Here is a 16289-nt window from a genome sequence, read left to right as displayed (position 1 = left end):
TGGAGGAATAGTATTACTCACAAGGTAGTTCACAATGTCTGCGAACCACGGTTCTTCCTCCTGCACCCCAAACAACTGCTCATTGGGAAAAGACTCATTTATCAATATCTTATCCTGTGAAGTTGCACTTGGATCTTCCAAATGAGAGAGATGATCAGTGACTTGATTCTCAGTACCCTTTCTATCCTTGATCTCCAACTCAAATTCCTAAAGTAAAAGAACCCATCGAATCAGTCTAGGCTTCGAGTCTTTCTTTGAGACAAGATATCGAATAACAGCGTGATTAGTGAAAACTGTCACCTTTGTCCCAAGCAAATAAGATCGAAACTTCTCAAAACCATAGACAATAGCCAATAGCTCTTTCTCAGTAGTAGTATAATTCAGTTGAGCACCATTGAGGGTCTTACTAGCATAGTAGACCGCATGAAATATGTTGTTCTTTATCTGCACAAGAACTGCTTGCATCGCACATCATCTCAAAAGGTTCATCCCAATTTGGTGTAGTTATGACAGGTGTTATGATCAAACTCTTCTTTAAGATCTCAAAAGCAGCTAGGCACTTGTTATCAAACTTGAACGGGATATATTTCTCTAGAAGATTGCACAAATGTTTAGAGATTTTAGAGAAGTCCTTGATGAACCGCCAATAGAAACCTGCATGACCAAGAAAGCTGCGAGCTCCCTTTACAATAATTGGTGGCAGAAGGTTTTTGATAACTCCCACCTTGGCTTTGTCCACCTCAAGACCTTTACTAGAGACCTTGTGCCAAAGAATAATTCCCTGTCGCACCATAAAATGACATGTTTCCCAGTTGAGAACCATATTGGTCTCAATAGACTTTTTAAGAACGGCGCCAAGATTCTGCAAGCACTCTTCGAAAGAATCACCGAACATAGAGAAATTGTCCATGAACACTCTACAATCTGACCAATCATGTCAGAGAAGATAGTAATCATGCATCTCTGAAATGTGGCAGGTGCACCTCACAACCCAAAAGAAACCCTTTTGAAGGAAAAAGTACCAAACGAACACGTGAAGGTAGTCTTTTCCTGATCTTCTAGAGCAATGCAAATCTGATTATAACCCGAATAGCCATCCAGAAGATAGTAGTACTCATGCCCAACAAACCTGTCAAGCATCTGATTAATAAACGGAAGAGGGAAGTAATCCTTCCTTGTGGCCTTGTTCAACTTCCTGTAATCCATGCAAACTCTCCACCTCGTGACTGTTCGAGTAGGAATGAGCTCTTTTTTCTCATTAGCAACAACTGTTATACCTCCCTTCTTCGGCACACACTGAACTGGACTCACCCAAGAACTGTCAGAAATGGGATAGATGATCCCTACATCTAGCCACTTGAGAATTTCCTTCTTCACAACTTCTTTCATTATCGGATTAAGCCTTCTCTGTTGCTCAACTATTGGCTTGCTCCCTTCCTCTAACAGAATTTTATGCATACAATAAGAAGGGCTGATTCCCTTGATATATGCTGCAGTCCATCCCACTGCCGATTTGAACTCTCTCAGGATTCTTAAGAGCTTTTTTTATCACTACCTGAAAGGTCAGATACAATAATAACAGGCAAAGTAGATGCATCACCTAAAAAAGCATACCTTAAGTGTTCAGGTAATGGTTTAAGCTCAAGTGTTGGAGCTTCCTCAGTAGATGGCTTGAGGCGCTTTGGAGATTTGTTTAGCTCCTCCATTCCAAGAGATTCAAAAGGCATATCCATCCTTCGCTTCCAGGGAGAAGCATTCAGATACTGCAACTGCTCATCACCTTCGTCATCTTCACTATTTGAATTCCCCAACAAGGCCTTCTTTAAAGCATCAGACCTTAGCATTTGATCAAGTTTTGAAGTAACCACAGAATCGACCAACTCCACTTTTAAGCACTCCTTATTTTCAGTCAGGAATTTTTATGGCATTAAAAACATTGAACGTCACATCCTGATCCAGCACTCGCGTAGTAAGCTCACCCTTCTGCACATCAATCAAGGTTCGACCAGTAGCCAAGAATGGCCTTCCCAAGATTATAGGAATCTTCTTATCCTCCTCGAAATCAAGAATTACAAAATCAGCAGGAAAGATGAGTTTATTAACTTTGACCAAGACATCCTCCACAATGCCTCGTGGATATGTAATAGATCGATCGACTAACTGCAAGTTCATATAAGTAGGCTTTGGATCAGGTAAGTCCAACTTCTTGAAGATTGACAAGGGAATCATATTGATGCTATCTCCCAAGTCATATAAGCATTTGTCAAATGACACTTTTCCAATGGTACTAAACTTTTCCAATGGTACGAGGAATAGTGAAGCTTCCAGGATCTTTAAGCTTCGGAGGCAACTTCTGTTGCAGCACAGCACTGCATTCCTCCTTAAGAGCAACAGTCTCTAAGTCATCAAGCTTCACTTTCCGATAGAGGATACCTTTTATAAAATTTGCATAACTAGGCATCTGTTCAAAAGCTTCAACAAAAGGTATGTTGATATTAAGTTTCTTGAACACCTCCAGAAACTTCTCAAACTACTTATCCAGCTTTTTTTCTACAGCCTCTTAAGAAAAAGAGGTGGAGGATAGATCTGTTTCTCCCATGTATTACCCTTAGGAGGACTGTGTTTACAGTAGTCTTCCTTGGTTTCAATTCTGCTTCCTTCTGCACTTCTTCTTTAGCTACAGCTTCTTCTCCCGGAACTTGAGATTTTTCAGGATTTGCAACCTTCCCAGACCTCAATCTGATTGCCTTGACTTTCTCCTTAGCTTCCCTCTTGACTGGCACTTCAGTGTCACTAGGGAGTGTACCAGATTGACGATTTAGCAAGGTATTGGCAACTTGCCTAATTTGATTCTCCAAGGTCTTGATAGACACCTTTTGGCTCTTGCACATAAGCCTCAACTCCTCCAATTCAGATTTTTCAGTAGATTGTTGCAACTGCAGTTGTTGTCTTAGTGCATATTACAGTTGCTGAAAACCAGGAGGGTTGTATTGCTTTGTTACATACTGCTGATAAGGCTGTTGGACCGCATTCTGAGTATTGCTCCAGCTGAAGTTAGGATGATTACGGTTGTTGGGATGATAGGTGGCTGTAACAGGCTACTGCGACCTCTGAAAGTTGCTCACAAACTGAGCTGATTCACTAGAAATGGCACACTACTCCATTTTATGGGCACCAGCACAAAGCTCACAGACACTAGTGATCTGATTAACTCCATAATTAGCCAAAGAATCCACCTTCATCGTCAAAGCCTTAAGCTGAGCAGCTATAACAGTAGCTGCATCCACTTCCAAAATTCATGCTACCTTGCCCTGAGGTAGTCTGTGAGTTGGTTTCTGGTATTTATTGGCAGCCATTAGTTCAATCAATTCATAAGCTTAATCGTAGATTTTAGCCCACAAGGCTCCTCCTGATGCTGCATCAAGAATGGGTCTATAAGTAGCACCCAATCCATTATAAAAGCAGTTAATGATCATCCAGTTAGGCATCTGATAAGTGGATTTTATATCCACTTGGAACACTTTATTACAAGCTTAAATTGGTGTTTTGGACTCAAGTTGTTGGTATTTTAATGTATTTTTGTGTTATTGCATTTCAGGTATCAGTTAAATGAAGAAAGAAGCTTTTAAAGGAAATATGATGAAAAGTGATCATATTTGGAAGCCAAGGCCATTGCAAGTTGTAGAGAATCTCGTTAGCTTCGCGTGGGCAGTTGAATCACCTAATTCTGACGAGTAGAACTCAAGTTATGGCCAACATAAGATTCATCAGAATTTTCCAGAAGCCGCCCACGCGGCCGCGTCAGAAGTGCACGCGACCGCATGCCGATCCACGGCCACGTCAGACCCTCACGCGACCGCATGCTGATGCACGGCTGATTTCGCTGATTTCGCCGAAAAAGCCTTTTTTGAGTGGAATTTGATAATTTTAAGGGTACACGTCCACTACAGGCTTATATATACTTAAAAAAAAGGGTTTTCATCATCCGGGAAAATTGGGAGATCAAGGAGAAGACCTAGAAGCACAAAACAACTCCGAAAAAGAAGATCTTGTTTTCTACTTGTGATTCTTTGAAAATAGTTGTAACTTTGGATGCTCGTTTTCATTCTTGTTGAACCTAGACCTTTTTTATTCGTACTTTGATAATTATTCAGTTTTTTAAGACCATGTTTTATACCATGCTTTCATTAGAACCCATGATGATGATGATTTTAATTATAGGCTAATCATTATCATGGGATTCTAGCGGATTTACTTATGGATTTTAATAATTAATTTGTTTTGATATCTTGGTGTGTGGTAATTGATTGATATCCTAGTATTGGTTGTGCTTATTCGTCTTATGTGCGTAGCTAACATATAAGATAGCGTGTTAATCTCTATTGAAGCGACAGTGAATATAGAGGTTTAGAACTTGCCATGCTAGCACAGGTTCACGTATTTGTTATGCATGATTCATAGGTAAATTTAACCATCTTACTTGCCCTAAGTAATCACGATAGATAACTTGCGCATTAAACAGTTATGTTTTTAATTCTTATAGACATATAAGGACTAAGCATAATTGTTGTCTATTCAACTTCTATCTCTTTTGTGGATGCTTTTTAGTAGGCTATTCGTACAACGAAAGTTGGCGTTTACTAGTTTCGTGTTATCTGATTAGTGTCATCACCATTACATGCTAAGGTTAAGAACAATAAGGCTATTGAATGAAGTATTTAATGAAGTTAGAATCCCATGTTTGTCATATATAGTAATTCAACCTCAATTCTCTTAGTTAATGTTATTTAGTATAATCTCGTAGCCCAATTTGTTATTTGTCTTAGCATTGAGCGATAACCATACATTGTTGCATAGGTGCATAAATTGAACTTAACCTAAACCAGTCTCTGTGGGAACGAATCTGATTTATATCTTATACTACTTATGAACTCGTATACTTGCGTGAATTTTAGCACTTGTTTTTGCCCTAACAAGTTTTTGGCGCCGCTGCCGGGGACTCGGTGTTAATTTTTAGTTTATGTGCTTGTCATCAATGGTCGTTAAAGTTCACTGAATCGGACTTTTTTAATCTCACGGTTTATTTGTTTATGTTTCAGGTACTCAATACAATAGGAGATCCAGCAGCACGAATGAAAGCCTTGATGGATATTTCTTAACCCAAGATCAATGACATTCAATCTAGCATTGTCCGGCCAGCTATCACAGCTAATACCTTTGAGATCAAGCCTGGAATAATTCAATGGGTGCAGAATTCAATCCAGTTTGGGGGTTCTCCAACTGAAGATCCCAATATGCATATTAGGGATTTCATTGAGATCTTCGACACCTTCAAGTTCAACATTGTTTCTGAAGATATTGTGAAGCTGAGACTGTTCCCATTCTCTCTGAGGGACAAGGCTAAGAGCTGTTTACACTCTCTATCAACTGGTTCGATTACTACTTGGGAAGATCTTGCTCAGAAGTTTCTTACTAAATTCTTCCCTATGGCGAAGACAGCTGCACTCAGGAATATTATTACTCAATTTGCGCAGCAAACGGGAGAATCTCTATGTGAAGCTTGGGAGCGCTACAAGGAGATGCTTAGGAAGTGTCCTCATCATGGAATGTCTAATTGGATGATCATCAATTGTTTTTACAATAGGTTAGGAGCACAGTCCAGACCCATGCTCGATGCAGCATCAGGCGGAGCATTATGGGCAAAGAGCTATGAGGAAGCTTATGATCTAATTGAACTGATGGCTGCTAATGAATATCAGTATCCAACCCATAGATGTCCACAGGGCAAGGTAGCAGGAGTTCTTGAAGTGGATACAGCTACGGCTATCACTGCTCAACTAAAGGCGTTGTTTATGAAGATCGATTCTCTGGGTAACTATGGTGTTAAGCAGATAATTAGTGTTTGTGAGCTGTGTGCAGGTTCGCATGTGACGGAGCAATGTGCTATATCTAGTGACTCAGCTCAGTTTGTGAGCAACTTTCAGAGATCACAGCAACCAGTTCCAGACACTTATCATCCTGAGAATTGGAATCATCCTAACTTCAGTCGGAGCAATAATCAGAATGCGATGCAACAGCCGTTCCAGTAGTTTAGAAATAAGCTATTCAACCCTCCTGGTTTTTAGCAACAAATTACACCAAAACAAAAAACTCATGGTACATGTCTATCTTTGAATGAAAAATCTGAATTAGAGGAGTTGCGACTTATGTGCAAAAACCAGACTCTTATATGCCAAAGCCAGGCTGTTTCTGTCAAGACTCTGGAGAACCAAATAGGACAAATTGCTAATGCCTTATTGAATCGACCACCAAGAACGCTTCCTAGTGATACAGAAACAAATCCAAGAAAGAGGGAAGTTGAAGAACTGGTGAACGCCATCACCTTAAGGTCTGGAAAGGTCGCAAGCCCCAAAATTCAGCAAGACGAAGAGCCTGAAAATCTCAAGTTTCAGAAAATGCAGTTGTGCCTGAAGAAGAAGTGCAGAAGGAAGCAGAGGTGGAACCAAGGAAGACTACTGTGGAACACACTCCTCCTGAGGGTAATACAGGGGAGAAACAGATCTATCCTCCACCTCATTTTCCTAAGAGGCTATAGAAGAAAAAGCTGGATAAGCAGTTTGAGAAGTTTTTGGAGGTGTTCAAGAAACTTCATATCAACATACCTGTTGCTGAAGCTCTTGAACAGATGCCTAGCTATGTGAGGGTTATGAAAGGTATTCTCTTTCGAAAAGTGAAGCTCGATGACTTAGAGACCGTTGCTCTAACGGAGGAATGCAATGCTGTGCTGTAACAGAAGTTGCCTCCGAAGCATAAAGATCCTGGAAGCTTCACGATTCCTTGCACCATCGGAAACTTGTCGTTCGACAAGTGTTTATGTGATTTAGGAGCTAGCATCAATCTGATGCCCTTATCAATCTTCAAGAAGCTTGGTCTTCCTGATCCGAAACCAACATACATGTCATTGTAACTAGCTGACCGTTCCATCTCTTATCCACGAGGTATAGTGGAGAATGTCTTGGTTAAGGTGGATAAACTTATCTTCACTGCTGACTTTGTAATTCTTGACTTTGAGGAGGATAAGAAGATTCCCATTATCTTGGGGAGACCATTCTTAACTACTTGCCGAACTATGATTGATGTACAAAAAGGAGAGCTTATGATGAAGGTTCATAATCAGAAGGTCACTTTTAATATGTTCAAGGCAATAAATTTACCCACAACTAAAGATGAGTGCTTTAAAGTAGAGTGGGTAGACTCAGTCGTGAATTCGGAACTTGAGCAATTTCCAAAGTCAGAGACCTTAGAGAGATCCTTAATGGGGAAATCAGTTATTGATGACAAGGAAGCAGCAGAGCAACTGCAGGTTTTGAATGCACTTCCGTGGAAGAGGAAGTTGGATATGCCATTCGATTCTCTTGGGTTAGAAGAGCTGAAAATTTCTCAGGAGCGTCTCGAGCCGTCTATTGAAGATGTTTCCACACTTGAGCTTCACCCACTACCAGATCACTTGAGTTATGCATTCTTAGGTGCACCACATGATAAGGGCTTGGGATATATCTTTGATGATGTAGATGGTAGCCGAACGAACCCTCCAATGCCTACAAAGTGTTCTTCTTATGTGCAGCAGGTAGTTGATAGGACTGGTGTTGGTGATGAGCAGTACATGCGAGTAATTAGGCATATGGAGGCCATGCACGATATTCACCGTCGTTTTGCTGTAGATTTGACATAGGCTTTGGGCACTATTTTCCGAGCCACTGGTGTCGAGGTTGATTGGACACCTGATCCTCCACCCGAGGAGGGTGATCTTTTCGACGACTAGGTATGCCTGAAATCCTTATTATTACCTTCAATGAGGATATTGAAAATTTTAAGTTTGGGGGTGATAATGTAAGGATTAGTAGTGTGTATGTCCATATAGATTCATATAAATTCATATTGTATGTTTAGTTGTAGTTTATTCATATTTTTGCATGATTATTTATTTAGGACATATTTGTTTATTTTTATATGATTTCATATAGTTGTATTTGCATGCATATTTAGCATGATCCCTTAAGATGAACTATGATATTTGATAAGTTGATGTTGATTTGAGTGTGGTGATGACGAATAGAGGGATGTTTAAGTCCTAATGAATTGATTTGCATGCCAGAAACAAATATTTTCACAAAGTCTTATAGGGTTGCTTTTGATCTAGATCATGATCATACTTGTTTGTTGTTGAGATTTAATTACTTGGTTATATTTAGAATTTGTGATATTCTCGTAATGACGTAAAAATGCTGATTTTTTTATCTGGAGAAAAAATTGGATTTCATTGCTAGTTGTTGTAAGGCTAGGCGTCAAATGGCTAGTAGCCGGCTCATATTTTTATGAGTAGTCTAGGGTTGAATGAGATGGAGTGAAACGCACTCATTCAGAAATTATTGAAAAAAAGAAAAAAGAGAAAAGAGAAAAAAAAAAGAAAAAAATTATGTGTTTATGCATAATTGATCAAGAGTGAGCTCTTTAATACTCGAGTTATTAAGTTCTAGGGGACGTTTTGCATAGTGACCTAAGGCTTTTATAGTCTGGGATCCGCTAACCTAACGCTCGCTACATGGGTATTATTGCATAAGTCTTTTGGGACCTCATTCATTGCACGGTCAAATAAGCATCTTTGTTATGTGTTCAAAAATAGTGTGAATCCTTGTATAACTCTAGTAGAAAGGAGGTGTTGTGAGTCATAATGCGTTTATTGTCTATTCTGTTTATAAAGTTTTGATTGTTTCGATGATAGATAAGTTATGGTTATTGATCTAATATCGAGAGAGTTCAGTTAAGCATTCCACACACGCACATTTCTGGTTTGTGAGTTGGTTTGTGGGATTTATTCGAACTCTGTTTTAAGTCATTGCATTCATAGAGGCATTGGCTTATTCATTTGGTTATGGTTATTCTGAGGGGATCGATTGCATTATCATTTAGTTGCATTCACGTAGTTGCATTCATGCATTATGTTTGTTTTGTAGTTTTGAGTCTGTTTATGCTTGAGGACAAGCATCAATTCAAGTTTGGGGGTGTGATAAGTGGATTTTATATCCACTTGGAACGCTTTATTACAAGCTTAAATTGGTGTATTGTACTCAATGTTGGTATTTTGATGTGTTTTTGTGTTATTGTATTTCAGGTATCAGTTAAATGAAGAAATGAGCTTTTAAAGGAAATATGATGAAAAGTGATCAGATTTCAAAGCCAAGAACATTGTCAAGTTGTATAGAATCTCGTTAGCTTCGCGTGGGCAGTTGAATCGCCTATTTTTGACGAGTAGAACTCAAGTTATGGCCAAAATAAGATTCATCATAATTTTTCAGAAGCCGCCCACGCGGCCGCATCAGAAGTGCACGCGACTGCATGCCGACCCGTGGCCGCGTCAGACCCTCACGCGACCGCATGCTGATGCGCGGCTGATTTCGCTGATTTCGCTGAAAAAGCCTTTTTGAGTGGAATTTGATAATTTTAAGGGTACAGGTCCACTAGGGGCTTATATATACTTAAAAAAGGGTTTTCATCATCCGGGAAGATTGGGAGATCAAGAAGAAGACCTGGAAGCACAAAACAACTGCGAAAAAAGAAGATCTTCTTTTCTACTTGTGATTCTTTGAAAATAGTTGTACCTTTGGATGCTCGTTTTCATTCTTGTTGAACATAGACCTTTTTTATTCGTACTTTGATAATTATTAAGACCTTGTTTTATACCATGCTTTCATTGGAACCCATAATGACGATGAGTTCAATTATGGGCTAATCGTTATCATGGGATTCTAGCGGATTTACTTATAGATTTCAATAATTAATTTATTTCGATATCTTGGTGTGTGGTGATTGATTGATATCCTAGTATTGGTTGTGCTTATTCGTCTTATGTGCGTAGCTAACATATAAGATAGCGTTTTAATCTCTATTGAAGTGACGGTGAATATAGAGGTTTAGAACTTGCCATGCTAGCATAGGTTCATGTACTTATTATGCATGATTCATAAGTAATTTTAACCATCTTACTTGCCCTATGTAATCATGATAGATAACTTGCACATTAAACAGTTATGTTTTCAATTCTTATAGACATATAAGGACTAAGCATAATTGGTGTCTATTCAACTTCTATCTCTTTTTTGGATGCTTGGTAGTAGGGTATCCGTACAACGAAAGTTGGCGTTTACTAGTTTCGTGTTATCTGATTAGTGTCATCACCATTACATGCTAAGGTTAAGAACAATAAGGCTATTGAATGAAGTATTTAATGGAGTTAGAATCCCATGTTTGTCATATATAGTAATTCAACCTCAATTCTCTTAGTTAATGTTATTTAGTATAATTTCTTAGTTTAAAAAAACCAAATTTGTTATTTGCCTTATCATTGCGCGATAACCATACATTGTTGCATAGGTGCATAAATTGAACTTAAGCTAAACCAGTCTCTGTGGGAATGAATCTAATTTATATCTTATACTACTTGCAAACGCGTATACTTGTGTGAATTTTAGCACGTGTTTTCGCCCTAACAGCATCCCATGGTGAGGACACTTTCTAAGCATCTCTTTGTTGAGATCCCAAGCCTCACATAAAGATTCTCCAGATTTCTGAGAAAATTAAGAAAGTGCATTTCAGAGTGCAGCAATCTTCGCCAATTTAGCATCAAAACAATGCTAAATCACCTGAATTCCTATTATATACATGAAATGCAAAAACACTACAAAGCATCAATTCAATCCTTTATAGAGCATTCTAAGTGGACATAAATGCTACTTAACACAAAGCATTGTACATTATGCATGGTAAAGATTTTCAGAAAAATGTAAAGGCAAGGTTAGAAATAAGAGATCACCTTGTAACGTTATTTTATACAGTTTATATAATAGAACTCTGTGTATATTATGCATGGCAGATGATTTTAAAGATTTATAAAAAGTATATATATATATTGCATTTTGATGTATTAGACTTATGTATATCTATGAATTGTTATAATGGCAAGAAACATGTTAATTTATTCAGAAATTCTGTTGAGGTGTAATAACTTATAAATTATGGATCATATTACTTGTACTATTTCAGTTTCATCTCTGAGACTATAACGTGTGGTGTGTATGTGTTTATATTGTGAGGTCAGTATGCAGTAGTTAGTTGTTAATTCAAGATTAAGTGTTAATTAATGGAAATGGAACTCGTGACAACGCGGATCTCCGACCCCGAATTTGGGGGTGTTACAGAATTGATATCAGAGCTAAGCGTTATAAACCTCAGAGATGATGTGTAAGAACCCGGAAATTTCGAATATTTTGTATTATATTAAATGAGTATTATGTGATTTATGATATATAAATTATGATTGATCATAAGATGTTATCTGTTATGTGCTGATATCTGTAGTGTGGTTCAGGATATTTTTCTGTTATTTTAATTTGTGTCAAATGTGTTCGTATTGAGTAAAATGTTATCGGGAATCAATTTTTATAGTTTTTATTGCGTGCAGGGCGTTTGGCCTTATTTCGCATAATATAGTAATTATTATATTGATTTTTGGAACATCTAGTTAATTTAGAAAATGTTTTGTTTTGTACAAAATGATTTTTTCAGGGCCCCTACCAGGACGTAAAAGCCCACAAAAATCGTATTTTTATTTTTCTAAAATTGTGGGACTTTTACATGTTTAATATTTTTGCATATTTCGATTATTCATAATTGTTGGGAAATTTTGACATAAATTTGGTATTTATTGGATTAAAAATTATTTCCCGTTAGTTATTAAATTTGGGCTAATTATATTTATTAAATGATATAGTTAGGCCCTAAATAATTTTTGGAGCATTATTTTTGTAATTATAAATAAAATTTATTTTTTATTTATTTTTTATTTAATTATAAAAAATTAGAAAATATATAAATATCAGAAAATTCTCTCAAATTAGGGTTTACGTTCTTCAATTTGTCCAAAGATCAAACAATGATTTTGAGCTGATCCGGAAAGCAAAGTAGGTCGTATCTGTAGTCAAATTGAAGCTCTTGAGATTTTCTATCCAATTCTATCATCGAAAAGTATCTCAGGTTAGTAATTTGTAAATTTCGATTTTAGGGTTCTTGACCCAATTTGGGGGTTTTCATTCTAGGGTTATTTGTTTGTTTTGATGATTGGAATAGTTTCTTGAGGTGATATACAATCGATTCGTATATATAAATGATCCAAACAATTACCTGATGGTATAGGTCGAGTTATTGGATTTTGATGGTTTTTATTCTACGTGATTCAAGTTATGTTTTGTTATATTAACAGTTGAATTTGGTGTGGAAACGTAAAAAAAAATTAATTGGCCGGCGTTGAAGCTCCATTGGCCGGCTTTAATGGCTAAGTTAGCCGGAGAAGATGAACCACGGTTCGTGTGTAATATATATTGCGTGTTCTGGATTGCTGTAATATTACTAAATAAAACTGGACCGAAAAATCAATGAAAAAAGGCTGTTTTGGTCCTGATCGGAGTCTTGCCGGAATGTTACCAGATTCTGGGAAGAACCACCGGTGTTCTTGACTACTCGGTTGGTTCTTGTCGACCCGGTTTCGACGAGGTGATTAACCTGGGTTTGATCCTGTTTTGCCCAATTCGATATCTGAAAACGTGTTTCTGGATTTTTGGTTTTAAAAATAAATCAAAAATCTATTATTTATTTCAAAAATTGATTCTAAAATTCAAAATTAATTTAGTTAATTATTTTAAATAATTAACTAAATTATTTTAATTCCAAAAAAAATATTTTCTTTTTTTATTTTCAAAAATCTAAATTTTGATTTAATTATTTATAATTTATTTTAATTAAATATTTATGGATTTATATAATTGATTAATTTATTTAATTAATTAGTTTTATCTTTAAATAGTTAAATAAACTATAATTATATATAATTAAGCCAAATTATGATTTAAGAATCATTTTGAGATTTTAAAAATGATATAAAGGTATTTAAAATTTAATTAATATTATTATTAATTGAATTATTTTTATTTTTTTCGTAATAAATAGACCGTTCGTCCGTTTAGTACGAAATGTACGCGTCTAGACTCAGAAAAATATTCTGCTTCTATTAAAAATACCTTCGAGACATAAATTCTTTCGTTTTGAAAGGTCGCTTGATTTTGTAAATGTTTTTGAGTCACATAAATAACGAAAAGTCGTATTTTGACTCTATTTTAATTTCAAACATATCGAGTCAACTATTTTGACGCATTGAGTTAATGTTATATGAAATATGTGATACATGCCTTATGTGTTTACGTATTATGTAAATTGTGAGTCCACATGTCTATTAAACTTTATATAATTAAATGTGATCCTTATATGTTGTATCGGGTGGGTAGACGATAAGGATAAACGTATAGACTACACAATTATATATTTTCGGTTAATTGAAATAGTATCTTTTATGATAGATACACATAGTTTGTGATAGACAGTGATAGTAAAATTAAAACCTGATTATGGGTAGTAAATGAGATGAGTGGATACAGATTAGAGGTGAACATAGAGTGGTGATGGAAAGTTAGAAAGCAGATCAATTGAGGCAAGTATTTCTTCCATATTTTGAATTCGTAATAGTTAAATGTTTTATATTTCGCTGTAATTACTCTTAATTATGCAAGTATCTCTTTTTCTTGTTCTTTTATTATGATTTATGATCTCTTAAACAAATATCGGTTGTTCTGGGTTATTTGCGAACCCTGAATCATGATGTTTTGAAATCAAAATGATTTAACATCAAAATACTCTCGGACTGGATGGTTACGATGAGGGCCAGGGATGGACCGGACCTTAAGGGCCGGGGATGGACTTGACCCTTTGTTTATTAAGGCCATAGTGCCTGGGTACCCGATGTGATGGTGGGTCTATGCGAATGGGTATAGATCCGCGTTATATTTTAACTGATCAGCAGAGTATAGTGTATATAATGATTTTAGTGTCAAGTCTAATTAATTGTTAATCTCCATTAACAGCATTTCTTCTTGAAAAGTTTTATGAATATAAAACTGAACAAATAATTGATCCAAGAGATGAATCAGTGATATATTCATTGTTCTTTTGAAAAGAAATATGATTTATGATGGAAAGTTAATAAGGGTCGATGTTTATTTGTTCAACTATATAACCGAACAAGGATGTTTATAAAATAATTCAAAAATTATTTCCAGTAATTTATTTTGATACAGATATCTGGAAACTAAACTATGATACTTGCTGGAATTTTTGGCTCACTCTTGTTTTGTGAATTCTTATTTCTTATGGTATCAAATGAGGATAAAAGTGAATAGCTCATAATAGGCATCAAAAATTGGAGAGGTCCTAGCTGCAGGAAGTTGGGGATGTTAGAGCAAATAAGACGATAAAGATAGTAAAAAGGTAATAATATTTGAGTTCATTGTTATAAAATTTAGATATTTAGATTCTTATTTCATACCATAACTGATAAACGATCCGGAATTGAGGGCTTATCCGTATATTTATTTTAATATATAGGTTTATATTATTTGAAGTTGTTTTTGACACCTGACCCCGGAATTAGGGGATGTTACAGGTTGGCATCAGAGCCACAAGTTATTGGTCCCTGAAATAAGAATAGGTAGAAATTAAGATACAATTGGCAGGTCTGATAAGATAGGGAAGACCCGAAATAAACTCATGTTAAATTTGAGTTAAGATTATCGGATACGTTATTGATTATTAAGATAGGTGTGAGGCGAATATATTGAAGCTATAGATATATTGAGTACCCAAATCCTATAAGTACAAGGAGTTTCATGTGGTTTTAAATGAAATTGAGATTGATTCTTTTGAGAATTTCGTATAAGGAAAGGTGGATGAATTTTAGTATAATCCAATTTAGGGTCGTTTAATATGAGAATAACTATCAGTCTTTACCTAAGAAAGTCAAGGGGATAGTTAGAGTTGCTAGTTTTAGAGGCACTCTTAACGATTGACCCTAGATATTCTTGTGATTTTTTTATTGTCATCCATTTCTCGAGCATCGTGCAAGGAATGACACATCTACCTTATTAGGTAAACTTAAAGTTAATAATAAGATATGATCTTATTGATGGACAAAACATCGAATTGTGCTGATTGGTTGTAATTATGAAATTAAATACAACAATGTGAGTATCAAAGATAGTACCAGATGCCAGCATTAGAGTTAGAGCTACAAAATAAGATAATATGTAACGATAAATGAAGTTTTCGTTGACTAATTAAGATGAAATGGATTCAATAAGGGGCAGAATATATACTGAAGTGGATGGACCCTTAAGTGATCGTTTCCTTAATTAGACACCATATTGATAGATTATGAGAACAACAACCAACTCATATGGTAATGACTACCATGTGTGTGATTTTTAAAATTTAAAAACAAGTTTTCGAAAATGATTTTCTTAACAAATTTTTAGAAGTTCTTTAAACAGAATGAGTTTTAAGATTGGTTGTCAAATTGCTACTTGAGTTTCTTCTTTGTTTACAAGAATTAGACTACACAGAAGAATATTTTAACTAGACTTAGTATTATAATTTCAGAGGGCCAAGTGGACCCGCTATATGAAGAAGTTTAAAATTTTCTCGACCAATGTGTACAAATCTTGTTTAATAGTATCAACAATAGAATCAACGTATGGAAGCATTATTTATCCAATTCATGAAACTATTAAAGTTTAAAGGATTCATGGTTCAAAAGAACCCATAAGATGATTGAAGGAAATGGAGAAACCTTCTAGATAATTGAAGAAGGGTACTAATACTATTAAACAAATTGATATATTGCATGATCAAGGGTTATTCTACGCGGCATAGACGAAATTAGAAGCTATGATTATAAATCCCATAAGAACACAATTATGGTTTAATTATTAAAGTATCAATTATGGAAGCATGATGCTAAAAATACCGAACTTAATAAGTAAGAATTTATTAAAGTTGATCAAATTATGAATGCATTTTCAGAAGACTTTCCGAAGTTATAATATGTCTGGGATTTGGGATCTATTGATTAAACGAGCCCTGAAGGTATACATAAGTGAAGTGTGGATGACGACCAATGGTGTCATTCTTTTCTATAATATGACAATGTATATTCTTCTTGATTCTTGAATAAGTACAAACCTCTTTTATTAATAAGTTTTATGAGGCAATAAGTAAAAGAAGGTTATTGTATCCCTTTTAAATCATTCTTCCTTCAAAATATTGCTTTATGATTCAGACAAGCAGTGTTA

At 35.7% G+C, this 16289-nt stretch overlaps 2 non-coding genes across 2 annotated transcripts; one reads left to right on the top strand and one right to left on the bottom strand.

Moving 5' to 3' along the window:
* Positions 1–5501: 5501 nt before the first annotated feature.
* Positions 5502–5608, bottom strand: LOC141716211 (small nucleolar RNA R71). Its single transcript, XR_012572928.1, has one exon. It is a non-coding gene; the product is annotated as a small nucleolar RNA R71 (small nucleolar RNA).
* A 4943-nt stretch (positions 5609–10551) lies between these two features.
* Positions 10552–10658, top strand: LOC141715271 (small nucleolar RNA R71). Its single transcript, XR_012572038.1, has one exon. It is a non-coding gene; the product is annotated as a small nucleolar RNA R71 (small nucleolar RNA).
* Positions 10659–16289: the final 5631 nt, after the last annotated feature.

Source organism: Apium graveolens, chromosome 3 (genome assembly GCF_009905375.1).
Source record: "Apium graveolens cultivar Ventura chromosome 3, ASM990537v1, whole genome shotgun sequence".
NCBI classification, from domain to species: Eukaryota; Viridiplantae; Streptophyta; class Magnoliopsida; order Apiales; family Apiaceae; genus Apium; species Apium graveolens.
Note: the sequence above shows the minus strand (reverse complement) of the source record. Positions and strands in the feature narration are given on the sequence as shown.